The sequence below is a fragment of the Gymnoscopelus braueri genome (genome assembly GCF_963280865.1).
Source record: "Gymnoscopelus braueri genome assembly, chromosome: 22".
NCBI lineage: Eukaryota > Metazoa > Chordata > Actinopteri > Myctophiformes > Myctophidae > Gymnoscopelus > Gymnoscopelus braueri.
In genome coordinates this window covers 3,189,150-3,210,124 of record NC_137624.1, presented here as the reverse complement: position 1 = coordinate 3,210,124, position 20,975 = coordinate 3,189,150, and the positions used below count along the sequence as shown (strand labels likewise).

At 40.7% G+C, this 20,975-nt stretch overlaps 1 protein-coding gene and 2 long non-coding RNA genes across 3 annotated transcripts in view; 2 read left to right on the top strand and 1 right to left on the bottom strand.

Annotated features, from left to right (window-relative positions):
* Positions 1–3,003, bottom strand: part of LOC308078299 (uncharacterized protein) — a 39,324-nt gene extending 36,321 nt beyond the window's left edge. Inside the window, exon 1 of the mRNA XM_080419418.1 lies at positions 2,892–3,003. The gene's annotated coding sequence lies outside the window, so the exon portion shown is untranslated. The remainder of the gene's footprint in view (positions 1–2,891) is intronic.
* Positions 3,004–17,460: 14,457 nt separating this feature from the next.
* Positions 17,461–19,413, top strand: LOC308078345. The gene is made up of 3 exons (XR_013932503.1): positions 17,461–17,568; positions 18,261–18,418; positions 19,322–19,413. It is a non-coding gene; the product is annotated as an uncharacterized lncRNA (long non-coding RNA).
* A 1,456-nt stretch (positions 19,414–20,869) lies between these two features.
* LOC308078503 overlaps positions 20,870–20,975 on the top strand; it is a 1,841-nt gene continuing 1,735 nt past the window's right edge. The window contains exon 1 of the long non-coding RNA XR_013932528.1: positions 20,870–20,970. This is a non-coding gene — a long non-coding RNA (uncharacterized lncRNA). The remainder of the gene's footprint in view (positions 20,971–20,975) is intronic.

Genomic DNA, 20,975 nt, shown 5'->3' with positions numbered 1-20,975 from the left:
GTACTTAGTGGGACATGTAATTGATTCGCTTGTCTGGTTGGGTAGGAATGAATGCTAGAATTTGGCTGGAAGTACTGTTTGAAATGATATGGGAGGTGGTTATACTGGTATTTTGTTTTGTAGGTGAATATACATGTTTGAAGTATATTTATATTAAAAATAGTAAGTAAATTGAGTGAAGAAAAAAGAGGTGAGGACGGATCCCGGGGACTAGAATTTGTAGCTATCCTGACAAACTTTTTTTGTAGCATATATAGTTTATGGAGAGAAGTTGGGTAGGTGCTAGCCCATACAATGTTACAGTAGGTTAGGTAGGGATATACTAGGCTGTAGTATAGGGTTATTAAACAGGCTCTACTTAGAAAAGGACTGATTTTCCTGATAATCCCCACTGATTTTGAGACTTTCTTTGTTACCTGGTTGATGTGATCCTTCCAACAGTATTTCTCATCCACTATTATTCCTAGGAAAGGGATGGAGGCTACTCTGCTTATTTCAACACCTTCAATATTGAGTTTCGCTTCCTCAGGGTTGTATTTTTTCTTTCCAGAAAATATTATAAATTTAGTTTTTTTTTGATTTAGTGAGAGCTTATTTAGTTGGAACCATTTAGAGAGGATAAGTAGACCTTGGTTTGCTTCCCTGATGAGGGTATTGAAATTTGTATGGGTATGGATGACGCTTGTGTCGTCGGCGAACAAGATGGAAAACATGTTTTTTGGGCGGTGTAGCCGCCCCTATAAGTGGGGTTGGGACACCTCATTAGTATTAGTTTCCTGCACTGTGATTGGCCCATTAGTAGACCCCTAGCTACTGTGATTGGCTGACTCTATTGGTTGACTCTATTCAGCACTGTGATTGGCTAGCGAGACACATGATGACATTAATAATCTATTAATAGGATTATGCACTTCCAAAAATAATTTTTTTTTGGAAGTGAGCTTCCATCACTATGATGACCACTGTGATGACCACACCGCCCACTTCACACTGGGTGTGATTTTTCTATATATAGATAAGGAATAACAGGGGGCCAAGAATTGAGCCTTGTGCCACTCCACAGGATAATGTTGCCCTGGATTCTGCATTTTTGACAGCAACATATTGTTGTCTATCAGTTCTTCTAGCCAGTTGTACACAGTACCTCTAAACCCATATTTGGGTTTATTTATTAGCAGTATATTATAATTCACAGTATCAAACGCCTTGGAGAGATCCAGGAAGAGTCCCAGTGCATATTCCTTATTGTCTAGTGCAGAGGAGATTTTCTCAGTGAGGTCTAGTAAAGCCATGTAAGCTGAATGGTTTTTACGGAAACCATATTGATGGTTGTATAGTATATTGTTTGAGTTAATGTGATGGAGCATTCTTTTGTAGACAAGTTTTTCTATGATCTTTGAAAATGAAGGTAATATTGAGATAGGGCGATAGTTATATAGTTATTGCACCTCAACGCACAGCAACTGGTAGATAACAACAGTAAAACAGGTGTAATTGCCTACACCAGTGGTTCTCAAACTTTTTGGACCTCAAAAGTCCATGTTTTTAAGTCTCAATATGTTGAAATACGTTTTCTTTTTTTAAAGTAACCTATTTTCCATTCAGTGACAGTTGTGCTAGTCAACATTATTCCTTAATTTGGTTTAAAGCTTTACAGAGCAACATGTTCACATACATTTGTCAACTATAAAGAAAAACACTGGACTACACTACAGTGCTTTTAGTGTAAATTAAAGAAAAACTGTCTTAGTTACAACTTCAGACAAGACAACTGGTATGGTACTGGTAGACAATACTGTAGCCTACTTCAAGTATTTTCTTTGAGCAGAAGTAAACAGTTAAACAACAAAGCGCTTTTAACACTAGTGTGAATTAAAGACACAAACTGGCTCAGATCTTAAGACAACTGGTCTAGTAGACCACACACACACACACACACACACACACACACACATTTGTCCACGTCTTTGTACAGACGTGGACAAACGCTTCCCCCCGGCACACAACGTGCACTTCACGCGTACATTCTTTCCTTTCAATAAAGGTGAAGTACAGTAGTGCTTGTACCGCCAATTTGTGAAAGCCATTTTGTCGGATTGCTCGTGACTCGCCATCTCTTCTCTACTGGTCTGGTTGTTAAAGTTATAGTTTGTTTGTGTGTGTGCGCCGCGCTGGGTTTGTGTGTAAAAAATACCCATGAAGATATAAATACCAAGGATTCGTCAGTGATGTTATGTCACATGTCACTGCTTAAACAGCGTCGAGTCTGTGTTACTTCCTGGTTGCGTAACAGCAAAAAGTAAGAGACATCACTGTCGTGTCCTTGGTATTTTTTCTAACCGTGTCATGTTTGCAGCGGGAGGAGCAGCAGCCCCAGCCTGTAGTAGCGCTGCGCTGCACGCACACACACACACACACACACACACACACACACACACACACACACACACACACACACACACACACACACACACACACACACACACACACACACACACACACTGTCAGCCGGCCCGTGGTAACAGAAAGCTTGGGGACGCTTGACATAGTAACGGAGCACATTTCATTGTCAGTAACGGTAACGGCGTTGCAACGATGGAAATTGTAATTAATTAGATTACTCGTTACTGGAAAAAATAACGGCGTTAGGTAACGCCGTTTATTTAAACGCCGTTATGCCCAACACTGCCTGGGACCCAAACGTATACAAAAACTACTTCATGAATGAACCACCTGAGCCTTATTTAATAGTGTATTAGTGTAAATCATCACAGAGGTGTGTGTTCACACATTAATACTGAACGTCATATGTGTAGTAGGCGTACATTTAGCTAATGTCGATGGCTGGCCATGAATCTTGCTTGTAATCAAAATAAATGTGATGAATCAACCTGCATGATATTATTGGATCTATGGAGATTGGATCAGGAGAGATAAAGTCTTGTGAAGAAGTGAAAGGATTTCCTCAGATGGAAGTTGTGGTCAGGTTCATGTTGATGGTTCCTGTTTCCTCTACATCAGTGCTTCTCAAATATTTTCATATCAAGGACCCAAATTAATATATTTACATAAATATGTCTTTATATAGATATATATGTATTTGATCACAGACCCTCATCTGAAAATAGTTATGCCAGGCCCAGGTGGTACCCCCATACAAGATTTGTGCTGTTCAAATGTAAAAAAAATAATATCACACTCTCTTTTCACAGATCTTCAAGCTCGCAACGCGTTACATTGCAACCTTGTAGATCTGCTATTTACAAATAGCTGATGTACAGAGGGTTAAATGGTTACACTGCTTTGATGCTGTATTAACTGATTTTGCTGGGGACCCCCTGGAACCCCTTTATGGACCCGTGGGGGTCCCCGGACGCCACCTTGAGAACCACTGCTCTACAGAGGCTGAGAGAAGGTTTACTGCTCTGAGAAGACTGAAAACAATCCAGGACTCAATGTCATCACTTTAGGGACAAGACCACTTGACCTTTGACCTTGTCAATTCAAAATCAAATGCCAGGGCAGGCTTTCAAATGAAATGATGAGTTTAAGAAAAGAAAAGGATAAAAGGAAGAAAGAAATGTAATTCATTATTATACATAGTATAACTATCAGTGAAAATAGAATGTCACAAAAATATTTGACAAATTACCAATATTTGCATAAAAGACACCTATAGGCTCCCACGTAGCCTGACAGTGCATTGCGGGTTCGAGTCCCGTTCCTGACAATCTTTACTGCATGTCTCTCCCCATCTTTCTCTCTCCCTAATTCCTGTAAATCTCCGCTATACGCTATAAATAAAGGCATCAGCCCCCCAAAAAATCTTTAAAAAAAATAAAGGGTTAACAATTCTCAATCTCATGGTTGACTTTGTCTTGCAAGCCATTTTTAAAAGCTTTTCTAAATACACAAAGTCGCTTTACAAAACAAAAGAACAAAAACAACTTCATTAGGGAAAAAACGAGTTAAAAGGGTAAAAAACAAAACAAAAGTGTTAATGTAAAAGGGGGGATTTAAATTAGGTAAGGAATGCAAGTCTGAAAAGGTGGGTTTAGATGGTGGTTTTGATGGTGGTTTTAAACGTGGCGGGGGGGGGGGGGGGGCTTTGATGTGAGCTGGGAGTGAGTTACATAGGGGGGGGGGGCAGCAACTGAGAAAGCCCTGTTACCCCAGGTTTGTTTCTTTGTGTTGGGGACGTCCAGGAGGTTGACTTCACCAGACCACATATTGCCTGTTAGACGTTCAGTCCTGCTCAAATGGAAGGATGGTCAGGTAGGTTATTGTGGCCTCCTGGTGGCGCCAATGTGAAAAAGGTGGCATTTCTTCCTTGGTCTAGTGGGAATGTGCGTGCATTCATGATTTGAGGCATTTTGTTGCAAAAATGTGTATTGCTAAATTAGACCTGCTGGTGGCGATATAACAGGGCAATGTGAAAAGGGTGGCATTTCTTCCTCGGCCTAGTGGGAATGTGCGTGCACATTTTCACGGAAATCGCATGCTGCGTTCATGATTTGAGACATTTTGTTCAAAACTGACCAAACACACACAGACCGACGGACACGGGGTAAAGCATACTCTCGACGGGGAGCGGAGCGCGGGGGGGTCAACATGAGCGAATAGCAAGCGTGAAACCAGCCCCCTGGAGCGCCGTGCGGCATTTCCACCCACTCCGCTCACATGCTCTGTATTGTCTACCCAAACTGGAAATGTTGTGCTTCTCAATAACCAGTTCTGTAAAAAAAATAATAATAATAATTCAACGATTGTATTTTAACTTTTGGAATGATGTGTCATGAGACACCACTATGTATGCTCGCCCCTGGAGTTTGTTTGTTATTGAACATCTGAATCAATAGAAATTCATACTTTGAAGCATGTGAGTGTTTTGAAATTACCTTGGGCAGATATTTATCAGTAGATTTTGTCAACATTCCGAACTTGCTTGTTCTTTATGTTTCATTCTCAAGATGTGAAAGAAAGGATATGTTACACAGCCAACAAAAGACTACGTATATTGCTCTGTAGTTAAATACAAATTGTTGTAATGCGATGCAATCTGACGCTGCATTCATGATTTGAGGCATTTTGTTCCAAAAATGTGTTTTGCTAAATTAAGCCTGAAAGGGTGGCATTTCTTCCTCGGCCTAGTGGGAATGTGCGTGTGAAACTTCACGGAAATCGCAAGCTGCGTGCATAATTTGAGGCATTTTAGAGATACTGTGTACTGATTTGCATGACGTTTGGATAAAATCTGTAGGAGTAATGTCAATTTTTTTTTTTGCACAAATCGGCGCTATAAAAGGCCCATGTGAAGAATTGTGTGTGTGCACAGTTTCATAGTGACCGGGCCCACGGTGCCGGAGATTAGCTGCTCGCAGACGGACAAAACATATGGACACACGGACACACGGACGGACGGACGGACAGAGGGTAAAACATACTCTCTCGCCATGCCTTTCGGCCTGGCGGAGACAATAAATATGGACCCCTTTGGAAACAATTTGGACACCCCTGCTGTAAATCACCCCTGCTGTAAAGCATTGTGTAATCATTAGCCTGTTGTAAGGAATGATTGTGGACTAAAGTCCACATCCTTTACTGTTTTATATCAGAGAGCTGGAGAACTGCTGTTATCATAAAACCTTGCTGAACTTCTGTAGAGAAGTTCATTTATCCTGCATTTAGATTGTATACAGCAGTGGTTCCCAAACCTTTCAGCTCGAGACCCAACAGATAAATGTGTTGTCTCCCTGGGACCCAAACTTACAAAAGCACAATTTATGAATTAACCATTTAAAGGGTAAGACCACTTTGGTAGAGGTTTGCGTTGTGTAGTTACCTAATAATGAAATCAGCAGATCTACATGCTATTTATTTTCTTGACAATTTATGAAATTCTGTGTATCTGCATATCTTTTTGAAATAATGTTTATAAATTGTTCTAAAAGTAAAAATACACAAAAAGGTGTGTGTGGGGATCTATCTACTTTAAAATCGTCCACAGTCCAAAAACTGAATCGGCCTGCGACCCATTTAGTCAGGGGATATTAGCAGAAAGATTTCCAATCTTGGAATAAATTCCTTACCAAAAAAAATCTTCACCAATGTGTTTGTAAAGGTGTCTAGTGATGTGCCGTGACAGACCTGTCACTCTTGTTCAATAAACCCTAAAGTCCAGTTTATAGACGACATACACAGAAATTACCTTTTACATGCGCAAGGCATCTTTATTGACAAACAAGGGAGATTCCCTCTATACTATGTGAATAAAAGAACAGCAAATTAATGATATTAAAACAATACGACCTGATATATCACGAAGGCAATTCGCTCCACATCTAAGTCTGCATGCAAACAAGCGCTCGGTTGAGCGCCTGGAGAATTCTGAAGTTCTTATCTATTACATTCAGTATATCAACGCTGTGGCTATCAAGGCCTGTCTTCTGACTGCACTCTATAAAGTAAAGGTTGACGGCCCAAGGTTCCACAATGGACCATCAAGCCCTCCTTGGGTACGAATTTAGTACCCACAACAACACAAGATTAAAATCTAGACAGTACTTTATAGAAATTACCCATTAGCATAACATATTTCATGTTTAAAAAATCAGGTCCCATTTTTCTCTTTTTGAGTCATGTGAGCCGAGGAAAACCCTTTTCTTTGAAGGGGAAACTCTGAACTAGGCTGGGGCAGTCCCAAACCTACCATCTGGACATGAGCTCTTATTGGGGACAATTACATCATTTGATTCCATATTGCATTGCTAAACTTAGGGTCCCTCAGTGGGGCATTCCCACTGAGTTTTCCTTTACAAGCAACTATTCTAACATGTGTAATATATATATATTAAAAAAAAAAAAAAAAAAAATCATTTCACTTGTTCTCTGTGTGCATTTTTGGTTTCTTCTCCAATTCCTCTGGTTGAGGTGGTCACTTTTCCGAGCCCGGAGGAGGAGGTTCCGACAGAGCCCAAGACTAGGCCCCCCCCCCCAACCCATCCAGTGCCATTAACGAATGTACTTGGCACTGAATGAGCTAAGAGGCGGAGGTCCCACTCCCGAGCCCCCCGGGTCCGTACCCTCCTGGGGCCTGAGACCGGAGCCCCCCGTATTATACACAGGGGCCCCAACCCCCAAGCGCCAGTCAGATCCGTACCCTCCTTGAGGTCGAAAGTCGGGGCGTAGATATCGTGCAGGGGTGTTCTTCGTCAAGTTCAGCATGGGGGCCCAGGTGGCAATATAATGTTTCTGTGGTGTGTATTGGGATCACTCTGTCACTGCTCTCTTATCACTTGCCATTTGCGAAGGGCAAGACAGCCTATATTTAATGTGCCTAAAGCTGCCAGGGAGATCGCTACGATCAGATTATGTCCCCCAACATTACTATCAAAATCAAAATCAAAATTAATATGTATTCTGGGGTCGTTCAGTGGCCTTGGGCAGCATAGATGTACCCCATGAAACAATGGTATGTTCCTGTCTGGCTGAGAGTGATATTGGTACTACTCAAATTAAATGTGTAGTGTCCCTCCTTTATCTAAAAAAAATTGGGTGGGGGTTTGATGGTGAGTCTCTGATCTCTATCATATTATTTCCCTCCTTGACCTGACACCCGGCAGGGCACACAGCATAGGAATGTGCAGAGGCCAGGGTGCCACCCTCCTTTACCTTTTTTGACATACACAACAACACATACCATACACAAAATGTAATTGGAAACACAACAAAACAACTTTCCTGTGCTTTATGCACAGGTCAATTGACATTATTCTCGGGCTGTACAAAATTGTACAATTCTCTTCTGCAACCCATGACCTGTTTCAGAGAAACCAACGCACACAAACACCTCACTTCGCTGTATGTGAATCAAATCAAGCCAGAGCACAAAAAGAGCCAACACGCACACAGCATGTTTCCGTTCAGTTAACTAATTTGACATTGGCCTGTATAATTTAGTTTAATTTGAATATATATATAGTTTGATTGTGGCATTCTATTTAACACTACACATTACAACAGTTTCACTTCAATTTGGTTGTTTTCTCTGATTAAGCTATTATAGTTATTTTAGTCTATGATGTCACTATACATCAGATGTAATATTATATTACTACTGGTGAAATATTATTATGTGATCTTTTGAAACTTTAATCTATGCGAGTCAAAATCAGGTTTACTCTATAATATATTAGTGCAACTAATTGTTTGTTTGTTAAAGCAGAAATACATTTGTTTTAAATTCCACTTAATCTCTAATAAGTATCATGTTTGTCTCCTCTCTAGTGTATGTTATTTGTAAAAAAGAATATATATATATTTTTTTTATTGTGTCCCACCCAGAGCGATAGAAAATGTATTTGTTTACACATGTCGAGGCCCCAACAACAACGATTAGCAGTAAGTCAACCTTGCTTCAGATATTCCCACTTCTTGCTTAGAAAGTGTGTCCTTCTCCATGGCATAGTAGTTCCAGTGTCTGTAACAGATAAAAGTTTGTCAAAAGTCACGCAAGCTTTCCCAAGGCTTGCTCTCTGGATGCCATAGGTGTCATCGGAAGTGAGTCTCGTGAACACTGCAGTTTGCAATGTTGGTGCCCCTCTGCCTCAGCATGTCGATCAGACAGAATTATAGGGCCTTCCACTGCATGTTTCCAGTTCATAGAAAGAAATGACCGTCCGCCAACCAGTGTTGCAGTCCTCGAATGTGAAACCAACCCATTTCTAAAGTCTGAGATAGTTGTAATAACAAAAAAATATAGATATACTAATGTAACAATACATAGAAGCGTTTGGGCTTTCTGTCCACTGTTACATTCTTAAAATTATTATAATAATAATAATTATTATTTTTTATTATTATATATATTATTTTAAATATAACCTATTTATTTTACACTTACACTCTACTTACTTAACCACACGGTCAAATTGGCTTTTCTCTTTATTATTATTATATATATATTTTTTTTACTGATATTCAGTTCAGAGTCAACAATCATTTAGTCACCTTAGTGCACTTGCATGTTGTTTCTGGTCTGGTCACTTCTAAGAAAGTAAACTGTTGGTTTTTGGGATTATACAAATCATAGGTATACAACATATTGCAGACTGTGCATAAAATTTAACGAAAATAGCAGATCTACAAATTGATACAATTATTACGGATAACGCTTAGTTTGGTCACAGTACATTATTTCTGCATATAAGATCTGATCAGTTCACAGGGTCCCCCCTTTTTTCTATAGTACTGCGCCAGGCTCTCTCTCTCTCTCTCTCTCTCTGAGGGGAGTGACTCACTTACTGTATGGAAGCTCTTTTTTTTCTTTTTTTTTTTTTGCAGAATTCTCTGAAGAAACTAATTTATTTGAACATCATATTTCTCTCCTCGCTTTTTTCCTCTTTTTCCATTTTCCAAAATAACTGACTCCAATCTTTTAATCTAAGGGCTACCACTCCCTAGTTATCTGTGTCCTTAATTTCTGGGATTACGAATCATAGTTATAGCGTATTTCAGACTGTTCATAACTCTAACAACAATAGCAGATTCTACTAGCACAATGAGTCACTATTGAGCTAGCCTAAACAGCCACGGTTTCCAGTAATCATACTGGAGTAAATGTACAATGTCGGCTTCTGAAATGTACACTTAAGTAGAAGTAAAAGTATTGAAAACTGGAACCACTCTAGTGAGATACAAAATGGGACCCTCAAAATGTACTCAAGTAGAACACTTGAGTAAATGTACTTCGTGACCTTGGCTTCCACCACTGAACCCCGTGCAGGCGGTTATCTTCCTTGTTTAAATTCCTAAGCAGGACAAAATCTCTAAACAAAATGCTTACGGAGCAGATTACACTATCCACTGACATGTACTTGGGTCAAAGTACCAAAAACAAAAAATGGTATCGGAGTGGAGTGAGACACCAACGTGAGAAGTGTTTACAGTAATAGGCAGCCTGTCCCCATTCACAATTGCTCAGATTTAACATGCACAAGTTTCCCTTTGAAAATAGCAGATCCACAAGCACGAAGTGCTTGAGATGAAATAGCTTGTGAGCTTGTAGATCGGCAACTTCCAAATGGCTGAGCTGTATGCAGGGCTGAAGTGGTTCTGCAGCAATTATCTACCACTTCAAAGTAAACAGTTACCAACGTTCTCAAGGTGTTTTGCAGGGGCAGAAGCACACTGTCTGCCTCTGAGATGTATGCAGTGGAAGTAAAAATACAGATAGCTGTAAGGGCTTTTTAAAGTAACAATACCTCAAGACTGTACTTAAGCACAAACCTGGACCTCAGGAAGAATAGTCTCCACTAAGGTGTAGACTAGTGGATGCTCCTTAAAAAAACAACAACAAACAAACAGACAGGACTTACAGAGACCTTCATTCATTCGGATGACATACATATAACATACATATGAAGACACATATGACACACTGTAGTACTATTTAGGGGGCAACCCTAGGCTGCAGAGCCAGCCGTTCACGTCACCTCGCTCGGATGCTGGAGCTAAACATAACGTGCATGTAACCTGTAGTATTTTTGGGGTCGCCCCTTAGTGGCAGTCTCAGCTTAAACATAATATAACCTGTAGTATTTTCTTAGCCGCAGTCTCAGCTTTCACATAATATAACCTGTAGTATTTTCTTAGCCGCAGTCCCAGCTTTCACATAATATAACCTGTAGTATTTTCTTAGCCGCAGTCCCAGCTTTCACATAATATAACCTGTAGTATTTTCTTAGCCGCAGTCCCAGCTTTCACATAATATAACCTGTAGTATTTTCTTAGCCGCAGTCCCAGCTTTCACATAATATAACCTGTAGTATTTTCTTAGCCGCAGTCCCAGCTTTCACATAATAACACATAACGACACATAACGTAGTGTCTCAGTAAACCATAGGATCATAAAGTACACTGAGACAGTGTGGTCTATCAGTAACCTATAGGACCACAGAACACAGAGAAACAGTGTAGTGTCTCAGTAAACTATAGGACCACAGAATACAGAGAAACAGTGTAGTGTCTCAGTAAACTATAGGACCACAGAATACAGAGAAACAGTGTAGTGTCTCAGTAAACTATAGGACCACAGAATACAGAGAAACAGTGTAGTGTCTCAGTAAACTATAGGACCATTATGACAATTGTAAGGATATATTCATGCAGGCACACAGACAAACCCCCAGCACCTAGTGTAAAACTAATATTAGATAAATTCACCCGCACCGAAAACCAAAGCGTGAAAAAGTGGTATTTCGAGGTACAACAAAAATAAATCCATATATTTATATATATAGCCATGCATTGCTCGAACACCCAAGTTGGATCGTGGGTTATTCTAGAGGCCTTGACATGAATATATATATAAATAAAGACAAATAACTGATAGTAACAGCTGATAGTTAAACATCCGTGTAAAAAAAACGTCGGGGTGTCTCCGGTGGTCTCATAAACATATACAGAGACAGTTGCTGGGAGGATCAACTCGGTCCACCCAGCCACGCTAACAGGACATCATGGGGTATAGGAAGTACAGAGCCTAAGTATTAAACACAAAGGTCATTCAATCTGCTGTTCAGTGGTGACTTCACATGTATGCAATCATATTTACACATTGTCTTTAATAATTGACCTAAATTTGGTATAATACAATTCACATATAGCACCGCGTGTACCCTTCCTGGGGCCCCAAGGAATTGTAGCACATAGTGTATGGGCGAATTGTTATTTGGATCTTATGGATCCAGCGGTCGTCTGGACTGGACAGGGTCACGGTCGGGGTCACCAGCTGATGTGCCGTGACAGACCTGTCACTCTTGTTCAATAAACCCTAAAGTCCAGTTTATAGACGACATACACAGAAATTACCTTTTACATGCGCAAGGCATCTTTATTGACAAACAAGGGAGATTCCCTCTATACTATGTGAATAAAAGAACAGCAAATTAATGATATTAAAACAATACGACCTGATATATCACGAAGGCAATTCGCTCCACATCTAAGTCTGCATGCAAACAAGCGCTCGGTTGAGCGCCTGGAGAATTCTGAAGTTCTTATCTATTACATTCAGTATATCAACGCTGTGGCTATCAAGGCCTGTCTTCTGACTGCACTCTATAAAGTAAAGGTTGACGGCCCAAGGTTCCACAATGGACCATCACTAGTAACACATCTCACAAAGACTGAAATTCAGTTTCCCTAGGAGAATCTTTGACAGCTGCTGAAAGTTGGGGTACCCACTATTTCCCTGCATTTCCATGCAGGGCAAAAAAAATCTAATTTTAATTCTGTTTTAAGTAGCATGTGAGGGGTCAAACTAGGGTGTTTTTATGATTCTGAATCCATTGCAAGCATTTGTTTTGCACCAAAACCACTCCTTGGGCTAAAAACAGCCCAATCTCAATGGGCTTTTTACACAAAAAGTATACCTGGACAAGGATGGCTATGGCCGTTTTTAGCCCAAGGAGTGGTTTTGGTGCAAAACAAATGTCTGAGCTCTGAACCCTTCTGTCTCTAAGGTTCAACTGAAGTATCACCTATGATTTAAATATGTGCTCAATAGAAATACAAGTTTTAATTGCAATTTAAAAAGGTAAGCTACTAGCCTGACACTCAGCCTGAATTTCATTTTGTTTCACTCCATTATTAGTGTGGTTGCCCAGAATGGGCAACCAGACTATAGTACTCTACTGACTTTATAGATAAACTTTATTTCAGGCTGCTACTCCTCACACAGTTTTTTTTTCCCAATTTCGTGCCATATGTCAAAATGACCGGCTTCATTGGGAATCGTGCGCTTGTACTTTGCTAAGAGATTGGTTACATAGTTTTATTGATATTGATTTATTAGTGCATTAAATGTCCCCATCCACTTTAATGGGAAAATGAAAAAAATAAAATTCAAGTATTTTTTTCTCAAAACCCGTAAGCGCTAGAGTTACAAGACTTTAAGGGGAGGTTTATAATATTGTTTGAAATTATTGAAATAAAAATTATATCATTGGGCCTCATGGTGGCGCTATAACAGCCCCCTTTACGTTTTGGCCTATAACTCTTGAACCGTAGGTCGTAGAATAGAAATCTTTTTTCCCCTAGATTCCTTGGGTCATGACTTAAAGGGGTAGTTCACCCCCAAAATAACTTTTTTTCTATGTATTCCTCACCACCTGGAGCCTTGAATTCATAGATATTTTTTTGTTTTTGTCACATTCCTAAGCCAATAATTTCATTATAATAAATTTGTCCCCATTGATTCCGGTAGGAGACACAAATGCATTTGTGTCTCCTACCGGAATCAATGGGGCTAAATTTATTATAATCAAATAATAAAGGAAGGAATGCGACAAAAACAAAAAAATATCCATGAATTCAAGGCTCCATGGGGTGAGTAATCCATAGAAAAAAAGTTATTTTGGGGGTGAACTACCCCTTTAACTCCCCATATAGGCCACGCCCATTTGCGTCAGGATAGATTTTCCGCCATTTTGAATTTTCTTCAAAACACACTTTTAGCTCCTCCTCCCACATATTTTGGTCAAATTTCACAAAAATCGGTACACATGATCTCTGGACCCATGCAATAATCTGGAGTGAAACAGAATTTTGATAGTCCATACCGTTCGTCCGTAAATGGCTTCCAAAGTTAGAGGGAGGGGCCCGTTTTACAAAAAAGCCCACAAATCACGAACAAAACGTCCAGTCAATCCCAAATTTGAATCACATGTCAAGGGTGGTTTACTCAACAAATCACCAAAAGCATTTCCACTTTGATCCATAGGGGGCGCCACAAATGCTCAAAATGTAACCTTTTGATGCAAAAACCATATGTTGATGTTTCTAGATAAACTATATTTTAAACCACTACTCCTCCCACAGTTTATTTTTCCCAATTTAGTGGCATATGTCAAAATGACCGTCTTGACCGGGAATCGTGCGCTTGTATTTTGCTATGAGATTGGTTAAATAGTTTAATTGATATTGATTTATTAGTGCATTAAATTTCCCCATCCGCTTCAATGAAAAAGTGAAAAAACTCAAATTCAAGTATTTTTTTCTCAAAAACCGTAAGAGCTAGAGTTACCAGATTTGGAGGGGAGGTTCATAATTTAGTCCAAAATTATTGAAAAAATAATTACACTAATCGGCCACATGGTGGCGCTATAACAGCCCCCTTTACGTTTTGGCCTATAACTCTTGAACCGTAGGTCGTAAAATCAAAATGTCTTTTCCCTAGATTCCTTGGGTCATGACGCAACCCCCCATATAAGCCCGGCGGCCGCGACCCGCGACTCGCGCCGGCGCAACCACACTTTGCAATTGCCCTGAATTGCGACGCGTCTAGTTCAGTCTGAAAGCCCTCTCAGTGCAGCCGTTTTCTGAGATGGGGGCAAGTTGGACTCTTTGGCGATTGGTTTACACTGGATTATCCCGATCTCAATTCGCCGTACAGATTTTCAACCGAGAAAACCCCGCCTTCGACAGCGTCACCAGACCCTGAATGCGAGGCCAGTGATTCAGGGGGTGGAGCCAGGCTAGTAAGCTACACACTTTTATTACAATTATTATGAGTCATTTCAGCCATATATTTATACCAAATATATTTCAAAGATAAAATAAATGAAATTATTCTACCTGCATGATAGAATTGGATCTATGAATTAGCTTGTTAAATCAGAATCAGAATCTGTTTGATTATCACATCACAGTTTTTCAGGTGTAAATCAGTGGGGGAAATGTGTTTTTGTGCAAAGAGAAAAGGAGAGTGAGGAAGGGAAAATACAGAAAAATAAATGTAATTGTAAGAAAATCAAAGATATCTACATACACATAGCATAAATAAGCAGTAGGTATGTACATGAGATTAGACATAAGGTGCAAAAAGTAGCAATAAAACAGCAGCCAGTGGCCATAGATAAAGATAAAGTCTTGTGAAGAAGTGAGAGGATTCATAGTTTCCTCAGATGGAAGTTCTGGTCAGGTTCATGTTGATGGTTCCTGTTTCCTCTACAGCGCCTGAGTGAAGTTATACTGCCCTGAGAAGACTGAAAACATGGCTACAGTCCACGACTGTTATTTAATCATTTTAGGGACTAGGGCCTTTGATGTTATCAATTCTTTGAGAGCACAAAGGCCGAATGCCAGGGCAGGAAGGCCCTCAAATCATGAGTTTAAGTCCACAGAAGTAAAATGATTTCATTTAGTATTGTGTTTAAATAGTAAATACATAGTAGAACTATCAGTGAAATTAATAAAAAAGGTGTTTATGTCACAAAATAATGTATTGGTATTTAAAAATTACTGTGACAGGCTTGACAGCCAGATTTCAAGATAACAAAGTTCCTTTGCCATACAGGGTCACATACGCTGTTTGCCATGCTGTCGTACTAGATCTCACGATCCTGTAGCAACAAAATACCTAACATGAACAATGGATAGTATAGGCATTCTATGGATAATAAGGCAGAAGGAGCGAGTGCATTCTCCGGCAGCGGCAACAGCTGCGGAACGTCCGCGGAACTTCCGGTGGAGGAGCGGCAGCTCCCGGCAGTGACTGCCGGCGGTGGAGCGTCAGCTGCCGGCGGAGCAGCGGAACTGCCGCGGAAACTGCCGGTGGAGGAGCGGCAGTCAACTTCTTTTTCCGCCGATAAAGTATAGTTTTGGACCATGACGGAGCCACGCCGAATCAGCAGACCTTGAGGCCAAGGAGTCGCGCCCGAGCGCCTCCAGGCGCGAGTGCCCGCGACGACCGGCCGATGGTCTGCTATTCGACTAAGCGGCGTCCGAGTTATGTACCGATAGGCACAGAATCGTAAATAATATTAGTGGGGACTGCGTTACACAAACGCAGCACACTCCCAAAGCTGACGCCACCGGCAGCTCCAGCCGCCGCCGCCGCCGCCGCCACCGGCAGCAGCCGCTGCCGGAAAATGCACTCGCTGTCCCTCTAATAAGGGGTTAACCTAGAACAAATTGCAACAGAAACTTGTTAAACTTTTTGTCTTTCATAAATATGTTTGTAATAACATATCAAAAGTCCTAAGAAATACCAATGGTGGAACATATTGAAAAATGCTGAAATAGGCCAGAATGTATAGCTTCGTTTAAATGCTTAATGTATAGTTTTAATGTTTAATTTTTCAATGGCTTCTGTTTACGCTAGAGGGTACTCTTACTCTGAAGAGATCGTCCACCGGAAGTCTTATATCTGTTGGCTTATATCTGATAGCGGAACACAGCTGTATCAGATTTGACAGACAGCACACAGACTCAGACAGTAGTAGAACTGTATTTAACACAGCTCTGTCTGTCACAGGACTTTACCTCATGTTTTTAGGACAAAACACAGCAGCGAGGCTGTCTGGCACGGTACAGTAACAATATCTTTGAGAAAGTTTCTATTCAACGATATGTCATTATGGATTATTTGCCACTTACATTTTCACTGAATATTAATTATTAATAGGCTATACAGTTGTTTGAGATAATCGTAATAATTTTTTGCATAATCGTCAATTCGTCATACCATGTTAAAAATGTTCATATTCTCAAACATTTTCTAAAATAGTGGAAATAGCCGATCTACAAGCTCAAAACGTACACGTTTTGAGCTTGTAGATCTGCTATTTTCACTTGGCTAATTCCACTATTCATGTCTTTTTTTAAAGTATAAAAGTAATTAAATGATGTATGTTATTTGTCATATCTGCCTTGTGCAACTTTTGTTTACAAAGCCTAAAAGCCAAAAATATAATACTTTTTCATATGTTCCAATATTCAACTTCAAACACAATTAAACGTTAAATCGCCATTATTTGTATGACAATTAATCGTCAACTTAAATATTGTAATGGTGACAGCCCTAAATACACTGACAGCAATAAGGATATGCTGTGTGCAAACGGACGGGAGACCCAGTCTGTGCTGTTGAATGAGGAGAGATGAACATTCAAAACTCCCTGATCACCTGCTATCTGATGATGATCATACATTGTTATAGTGGTAAGACACACGCACGCACGCACGCACGCACGCACGCACGCACGCACGCACGCACGCACGCACGCACGCACGCACGCACGCACGCACGCACGCACGCACGCACGCACGCACGCACGCACGCACGCACGCACACACACACACACACACACACACACACACACACACATACATGGGTTTAAGGGTGTAAAAACAAACAAAGCTAGAGAAAGACACTGGTCAGATATCAACATAGGCAGTGTAAAATAGCCTATAGTGGGGTCTTCAACAGGGGGTCCGGCACCCCGAGGGGGTCCTCAAAGATACTGCAGGGGCCACCAAATCTCATCTCACCAAACTACTTGAACCCTCGCTTGTGTGTGTGTGTGTGTGTGTGTGTGTGTGTGTGTGTGTGTGTGTGTGTGTGTGTGTGTGTGTGTGTGTGTGTGTGTGTTTTGTCCATCCAGCCCTGAGCTCCCTGCCTGCTCCAGTCAACCCAAAAGTCAACTCCACAAACTTCCACCACGTTCTCACATGGGACCCAGGGCCGGGAACGCCACTGGGGACGCAGTACATTGTCCACAGCAGGTCTGTCTGTCTGTCTGTCTGTCTGTCTGTCTGTCTGTCTGTCTGTCTGTCTGTCTGTCTGTCTGTCTGTCTGTCTGTCTGTCTGTCTGTCTGTCTGATATAAAAAAAATCAGATATACAAGCCATGAGCTTGTATATCTGCTATTTTTGAACCACTGGTTTGGGAACCACTGGTGTAGTGGATGTTTCAGAGTGTGCTGTCACTGTATTCCATAGTGTTGGCTGGACGTTGGACCTGTAAGAGACAACACCTTTTTATTATTATGGATTATCAGTGAGTGAGATAGCTGGACTGTACGGGTTTATTATTAGACACGCAGGGCTGTGTATTGTAACGCCATGACCCATTCCCGGGCCATTTTATTGCTTCAAATTATGCAAATACAATCCTCAAAATAAATAAATAAATAAATGCAGTATTGATATTTAATCATTTACTTGCAACCGTTAAACATGGATCAGTATAACAAATTATACTTATTTGTTTTCTTCTGCTTTGAAACATGAATCTTAAATGCTCTGGGCTTCCCTATCTCTGTCTGTCTGTCTGTCTGTCTGTCTGTCTGTCTGTCTGTCTGTCTGTCTGTCTGTCTGTCTGTCTGTCTTACAGAAATAGACCGCATCCATTCCTAAGATGGGGTGTAAATAAGTATTGAAGTTCTCACTTCCATAATTGTTTTGTCTTTGTACAGAATCAACAACACGACAAAGAAGTTCAAACCATCCAGCAGCACCAGCAGGAAGCTGAAGCTGCACTTTATGACGACGTACAGGCTGTCTGTCCAGGCGTCTCTCAACATGTCCACGTCTCCACAGTCCGAACCTTACACCTTCACTCCCTTCACTGACAGTAGGTCAACACCACACAACACTTTCACTAAATAGTTAACGTTTGTTTACTACCTTGATTTGTATTGGACACTACTACTACAACTACTATTCTATGCTCACAGATGTAATCAGAAAACACAGAATATAACGACCGTTGCTCCTCTCCATGGCTGTCATGCTGGAGTCCAGTGGTTCACTTTACTGGAGTATTTCCAATGTTCAATACATTTACTTCTACTCCACTACATCTCAGAGGCAAATATTGTACTTTTACTCCACTACAATGAATTGAAAACTTTAGTTACTAGCTGCTTTGCAAATTATTACATTATGATAATGTGATTATGAAACACACATTAACCACTTTAGCCCTATTTTATGCCGTGGCTATTGGAAAATAGCAGATAGGCCTATACAAGCTCACAACGCGTCGCATCGCGGCGCGTTGTGAGCTTGTAGATCTGCTATTTTCAAACATTTTGGTACTTTAAGTACATTTTGATAGCAACTTTTACTCTTATTCAAGCAAATTTAGAATTCCGGACCTTTACTTGTAAGTAATAGAGTACTTCTACATTGCAGTATTGATACTTTTACCTAAGTAAAACATTTGAGTACTTTTTCCACCACTTCTGGAGTCATTATCCATACTGTTCCTACTCTATGGGAATTCCCAGAGGCCCTGCGCCCCCAATTCAATACACAATATTGCAGTGCCTGTTCGGGGCCGCCCACCATTCAGATCGCGAACCCGTTCAGAGCGGCCCGGTTCTGGAGAACTGCTCATCTGGTCAGCTTGTGTGTGTGTGTGTGTGTGTGTGTGTGTGTGTGTGTGTGTGTGTGTGTGTGTGTGTGTGTGTGTGTGTGTGTGTGTGTGTGTGTGTGTGTGTGTGTGTGTGTGTGTGTGTGTGTGTGTGTGCAGCTATCATAGGTCCACCGATGCTGTCAGTAGCAGGATGTGGGACGTGTATCCAGCTGAACATTTCAATGCCCAAGGCTGACAACAACTCTATAAAAGGCATCGCTGACAATGACATCCAAAAGTTATATAAATTTCCTTTCAAAATCTACTGTAGGAAAGATCAACAGTCTGAGGAACAGGTAAGAAATCTGGTTTAACATTTAACCACATACTGTAAACCCTCTAAACATAGTAAACTTGTAAACTCCCAACACACACACACACACACCTCGGGTGGCCCCGATGCATCTGTTAGCAGATTGGTAGGTTTAAAATTGGATCTGTGAACCCCTCAAACTACAGGATCATCTGGGCAGATAATCGGTTCCAACCAGTGGTGTTGTTCTAGGTTTTTACGGAGGGCATACCTATAATTATTCCCTCCCACACGCACGGCATGTACCGTGTGCAATATTTTTTTCATGGGCACACACAGGTATACAGTACTTTGCATAACAGGTTTACAAGTGAGTGAGCAAATGTATCCTCAGTCCTCGCATACACGGTAAGCAACACAGTAGTGGTGGGAAAAAACGTTAATTTCAGTGAACGAACGATTTCGTTCACGTTCACGCCAATGATTCGTTCAAATGATTCATTCACGTTCTCTCGCGGAGCGCATTGGGCTACTATATGCATGCAACTGTGTGCATCTGATCCCACTGACATGACTGCACAGTCTGCACAGAAACACAGCGCTGTCATTCACCATCTAATTGCACCATCTTCTTTGTGATGTAATAATGAAGGAAATCGTGGACGTAACAGTTTCAAGAAGTGAATGGGTTCGTTCAAGTTTACGGCAATGAACTAGTTGTTATGAACGAATCGATCATGACCGACCCATCACTACAACACTTTTAGTTTCAGCTCCTAATAATACAAGGCATTCCTAGTTTAAAAATACTAAAACTAAGCTAAAAACTAAGCTAAAAACGAGTCATTTCCTGTACAAACATGTTTCCTAAAATAAAATGCATGCGATGTCGTTAAAATAGCGTCCCTTCAGTAAAAAAAACACCATTACACCCCTGCTCTGGGCAAACCTAAATCTAACACACCAATTATTAAATTGATTAGAGCTGCCTTGCTAACTAGTTTCATGGACCTTTAAAAGTGGTATACAAATGAACCTACGGCATATACCTAATGCAGTAATACTGTATGCCTAAGGCATTGAGCCCTTGAGTAATGTAGATGATATTATCATTTGATTATCAGCTTTGCGCTGACATCTCAAGACTTGTTAAGTTGTACAGGTATTACTTTCGGTACTACTTGACATCGCATTATTCATTATATGATTATTGTCCCTTATACTGAACATACGTGTGTGTGGCCTCGACTGCATTTCAGATTACTTTATATCTGTGAAACATAGTGGCACACTGGCTCAATGGAGAAAGGATTATCCCCACTCTCTTGAGTAGTTTCTTATGTTTTTTTATGGGAGGAATGCACAGCAGACAGCAGTTATCGTGTCGAGAACCTGGTGGCTGGGGTGAAGTACTGCATCAAAGTAGAACCCATGATCAGTCAATCAGTCAATAATCACAGTTTGCCCTCAGAATGGAAATGTGATTACACCAGTCGACTGGAGCCAAGCAGAGGTCAG